At 48.9% G+C, this 5,140-nt stretch overlaps 3 non-coding genes across 3 annotated transcripts in view; all 3 read left to right on the top strand.

Moving 5' to 3' along the window:
* Positions 1-829: 829 nt before the first annotated feature.
* LOC143206000 (small subunit ribosomal RNA) lies at positions 830-2,818 on the top strand. The gene has a single exon (XR_013008044.1). It is a non-coding gene; the product is annotated as a small subunit ribosomal RNA (ribosomal RNA).
* Positions 2,819-3,523: 705 nt separating this feature from the next.
* On the top strand, positions 3,524-3,678 carry LOC143205996 (5.8S ribosomal RNA). The gene has a single exon (XR_013008040.1). It is a non-coding gene; the product is annotated as a 5.8S ribosomal RNA (ribosomal RNA).
* Positions 3,679-4,097: 419 nt separating this feature from the next.
* Positions 4,098-5,140, top strand: part of LOC143205997 (large subunit ribosomal RNA) — a 4,098-nt gene continuing 3,055 nt past the window's right edge. The window contains exon 1 of the ribosomal RNA XR_013008041.1: positions 4,098-5,140. This exon is cut by the window's right edge and continues 3,055 nt beyond it. This is a non-coding gene — a ribosomal RNA (large subunit ribosomal RNA).

Below are 5,140 nucleotides of genomic sequence, written 5' to 3' on the forward strand. Positions count from 1 at the left end.
ATTGCGTAAAATTTTAGATAAGGACAGTGGGAATCTCGTTAATCCATGCACGCGCCTTCCTGATATGTTCGGGCATAGGCTGCGGTTGTCAAGGTGGTGGTAGTTAGTCCCGCCGTTTACCCGCGCTCGGCATCTCGATCCTTCTCTGAACGGATCCGAACGCGATCTTAGTTAGGGACATTTTGAATTGTAGACCATGAGTCTATGGCTCTGGTGCTTGTTAAAGGTCTGAGCTGGTCTTTCCTACGTAAGTATATGGACATTTTGAAATGTAGACTATCTGTCTATGGCTCTGGTGCTTGTTAAAGCTCCGAGCTGGTCTTTCCTGCGTAAGTATCGGGGACGGTTCACGTACGGGTCTCCGAGCGCCTGTTCGGTTCCGTCGCGGCCGTATTTACGAGGTTTCCTTGTCGCTTTATATATTTCTATCTAGCGAAGGGTTCGGAGAGAATGTTTTTCGAGGTCTTATAAACGCCGAACGATATTTTGCGGCATCCAATTTTCGACGTAGTCGACGATCGTCGTCGATAATCGAGATAATTGGGTGCCTAGTCGATCGGTTGTGTATAAAAAAAACAAAAGATGTGTCTAAGATGATGATATCGTTTTGTTTTATTAGACAACTAATATTAAAATGTAAGAGCGTGGCGCCTCGGACCGGTTTTTCCGTCGTCTAGGCGCGCTATCATGCACCTCCTTTTTATTAGTCGTCGATATATATTATATATCGTCGTCTTACGCACACGTTTCTTTATAAGTCAAACTTATAAAATAAACTGTGTCTGTATTTGTTTTATCTGCTTCGTGTCGATAAAATAATAAGAACAGTTCCCTGGTTGATCCTGCCAGTAGTCATATGCTTGTCTCAAAGATTAAGCCATGCATGTCTCAGTACATACCGAATTAAGGTGAAACCGCGAAAGGCTCATTAAATCAGTTATGGTTCCTTAGATCGTACCCACAATTACTTGGATAACTGTGGTAATTCTAGAGCTAATACATGCAAACAGAGCTCCGACCAGAGATGGAAGGAGTGCTTTTATTAGATCAAAACCAATCGGTTTCGGGTTCGCGCTCGTCATCGTACAACTTGGTGACTCTGAATAACTTTAAGCTGATCGCACGGTCTCGCACCGGCGACGCATCTTTCAAATGTCTGCCTTATCAACTGTCGATGGTAGGTTCTGCGCCTACCATGGTCGTAACGGGTAACGGGGAATCAGGGTTCGATTCCGGAGAGGGAGCCTGAGAAACGGCTACCACATCCAAGGAAGGCAGCAGGCGCGCAAATTACCCACTCCCGGCACGGGGAGGTAGTGACGAAAAATAACGATACGGGACTCATCCGAGGCCCCGTAATCGGAATGAGTACACTCTAAACCCTTTAACGAGGATCAATTGGAGGGCCAGTCTGGTGCCAGCAGCCGCGGTAATTCCAGCTCCAATAGCGTATATTAAAGTTGTTGCGGTTAAAAAGCTCGTAGTCGAATTTGTGTCTCGCGCCGCCGGTTCATCGTTCGCGGTGTTAACTGGCGTGTTTTTCGCGAGACGTCCTGCCGGTGGGCTTAGTCGTGTCGCGTCGCCGTCGCGCGTGCGTTTCGGCGTGCGTGTTGTGCGCGTCGTGGTTACGACGGCCCAACTCAATCCTGCCGCGGTGCTCTTTACTGAGTGTCGAGGTGGGCCGGCACGTTTACTTTGAACAAATTAGAGTGCTCAAAGCAGGCTAAAATTTCGCCTGAATACTGTATGCATGGAATAATGGAATAGGACCTCGGTTCTATTTTGTTGGTTTTCGGAACCCCGAGGTAATGATTAATAGGAACGGATGGGGGCATTCGTATTGCGACGTTAGAGGTGAAATTCTTGGATCGTCGCAAGACGAACAGAAGCGAAAGCATTTGCCAAAAACGCTTTCATTGATCAAGAACGAAAGTTAGAGGTTCGAAGGCGATCAGATACCGCCCTAGTTCTAACCTTAAACGATGCCAGCTAGCGATCCGTCGACGTTCCCTAATATGACTCGACGGGCAGCTTCCGGGAAACCAAAGCTTTTGGGTTCCGGGGGAAGTATGGTTGCAAAGCTGAAACTTAAAGGAATTGACGGAAGGGCACCACCAGGAGTGGAGCCTGCGGCTTAATTTGACTCAACACGGGAAACCTCACCAGGCCCGGACACCGGAAGGATTGACAGATTGAGAGCTCTTTCTTGATTCGGTGGGTGGTGGTGCATGGCCGTTCTTAGTTGGTGGAGCGATTTGTCTGGTTAATTCCGATAACGAACGAGACTCTAGCCTGCTAACTAGGCGCTTTTTGACATCCTAAAGGCCCGCCGGCCGCGTTGCTTTCGGGTTTCGCGGTTCGTGCGCGGTTTTTACTGTCGGCGTACAAACTATTCTTCTTAGAGGGACAGGCGGCTTCTAGCCGCACGAGATTGAGCAATAACAGGTCTGTGATGCCCTTAGATGTTCTGGGCCGCACGCGCGCTACACTGAAGGAATCAGCGTGTCTTCCCTGGCCGAGCGGCCCGGGTAACCCGCTGAACCTCCTTCGTGCTAGGGATTGGGGCTTGCAATTGTTCCCCATGAACGAGGAATTCCCAGTAAGCGCGAGTCATAAGCTCGCGTTGATTACGTCCCTGCCCTTTGTACACACCGCCCGTCGCTACTACCGATTGAATGATTTAGTGAGGTCTTCGGATCGACACGCGATGGCGTTTCGGCGTCGTCGATGTGTAGGAAAAGATGACCAAACTTGATCATTTAGAGGAAGTAAAAGTCGTAACAAGGTTTCCGTAGGTGAACCTGCGGAAGGATCATTACAGTGTGTTGTTATGCCTATATATATATAATAGGTAAACGTACAAGTCTGTAAAAATCATTGTCGAACGTTAAAGAGCCATCTACGAAGTTCGGAAGTTCCGATCGAATTTCGACGTCGTCAACGTAGCTGTTTTCGGGTACCTATAATATATGGTTTTAAAAGATGTACGCCCGAAAGCGGAGATATATACGATGAAGATGTTGTTATATAGGACGACGAGTAATAATCGTCGGCCTACGACGGATTTCGTTATAAATGGACAAATCGAGCGCAAAATAAAACGATTTTGCCAATTATATTTCTAATCGACGTTTCGATCCTCATATCGACGAACATATACGATGATCGGTAATGTGATTAGTTTACGAAAATCTTATCACCCTTCGTTTGTTTCATTCCAAAAGGGTGAGATTTAGTTTACGAAAATATTGCCAAACTATGATCAGCGTATGCTCTTTTGTTGTCGTACGAGGTGAGACGACGAAAATTTACAACGAACGTCACCATTTCGAGTAGTCTGTCTCCGCTCCTCTCGTTGTGTGTAGTGGAGAAGACGAAAATAAACCGTAAGAGCGTTTTAAAGTCGACGGCGGCTGCGAAAGGGGCGCAAGCGCTGTCTATGACGTGAGCGCGCGTCGTCGTCGTCGTCGTCTTATAATAGAAACGTTTCGATATGCGTTTAAAACCTAACTTAAAAAAAGATTACCCTAAACGGTGGATCACTTGGCTCGTGGGTCGATGAAGAACGCAGCTAATTGCGCGTCAACTTGTGAACTGCAGGACACATGAACATCGACATTTCGAACGCACATTGCGGTCCTGGGATCTCATACCCGGACCACTCCTGGCTGAGGGTCGTATCTCATTTCAAGACTGCTCGGATTTTCTTTGATCTTCGCGATCGACGAGAAATGTCTGAGCGTGCTGAGCGTATAAGCGCGATTCGATCGCGACGTTCTAAAACGTGACAGCGGACCCGTACGTGTGACCTAACTCTCTCGTACGGGTCGTACGAATATGAAAGGGATGAGACGTGTTTAAAACGGTCGTTCGCACGTTTTTGTGATAAACGTAGCGCGCACCATTAATACGATCGTCGTATCCGATAAAATTAGTTTTTAATCGACGTCGGATCGTAGGTGCGTTGTCTCTCGAATACGAGGGAGAAAACACCGTTTTTCGACGGCGCGTCTTTTCCATTCTAAACTTTTATATTTCGTATTGGCTCCTAATCTTCATTATTATGATGATTACGAGCGCCACGCATATTAAACTAGCGACCTCAGAGCAGGTGAGACTACCCGCTGAATTTAAGCATATTACTAAGCGGAGGAAAAGAAACTAACTAGGATTCCCTTAGTAGCTGCGAGCGAACAGGGATTAGCCCAGCACCGAATCCCGCGGCCGACATCGGGCGCCGGGAAATGTGGTGTTCGGGAGGGTCCATTATCTCGACGTTACGTCGCGCGTCCAAGTCCATCTTGAACGGGGCAACAGCCCATAGAGGGTGCCAGGCCCGTAGCGACCGTGACTGACGGCGAGAGGATCTCTCCTTAGAGTCGGGTTGCTTGAGAGTGCAGCCCTAAGCGGGTGGTAAACTCCATCTAAGGCTAAATATAACCACGAGACCGATAGCGAACAAGTACCGTGAGGGAAAGTTGAAAAGCACTTTGAAGAGAGAGTTCAAGAGTACGTGAAACCGTTTAGGGGTAAACCTGAGAAACCCGAAAGGTCGAAGGGAGAAATTCATTCGCGGCTCGTAGTAGGCGGCGTGCGATCGCGTGACACGTGACGTTTCGGCGTTGCGCGCGCCTTTCGTACGTCGATCCGGCGACGAACGCGTGCACTTTTCTCCTTGTAGGACGTCGCGATCCGTTGGGCGTCGGCTTAAGGCTCGAGGTGGAGACCGTAGACTGCGGTTCGCGCCGTTTTCGTTTACGGACCCTCGTGTTCGCGGTCGACTCGCTCGACGGTATACCGAATGGTTTAAGGCCGCTACTCGTTAGCGTTCGGCTCGTCGCAAGCGCGTCAGATGCACGTCGGTAATCGGACCCGGTGCCGTTTCCGACCTCTGATGACTGTTGGCGACGAGGTTCTCGAACAGACCTAGACCGATCGGCGACGCTATAGCTTTGGGTACTTTCAGGACCCGTCTTGAAACACGGACCAAGGAGTCTAGCATGTGCGCGAGTCATTGGGAATCACTAAACCTAAAGGCGTAATGAAAGTGAAAGTTCGTCTCGCACGAACTCAGGGAAGATGGGCGGTTTACCCTTAAAAGTGGCCGCTCCGCATTCCCGGGGCGTCTCGTTCTCATCGC

The sequence above is a fragment of the Rhynchophorus ferrugineus genome, unplaced genomic scaffold, assembly GCF_030347505.1.
Source record: "Rhynchophorus ferrugineus isolate W39M unplaced genomic scaffold, kcgeb_rfMv2 rfM490, whole genome shotgun sequence".
NCBI lineage: Eukaryota > Metazoa > Arthropoda > Insecta > Coleoptera > Curculionidae > Rhynchophorus > Rhynchophorus ferrugineus.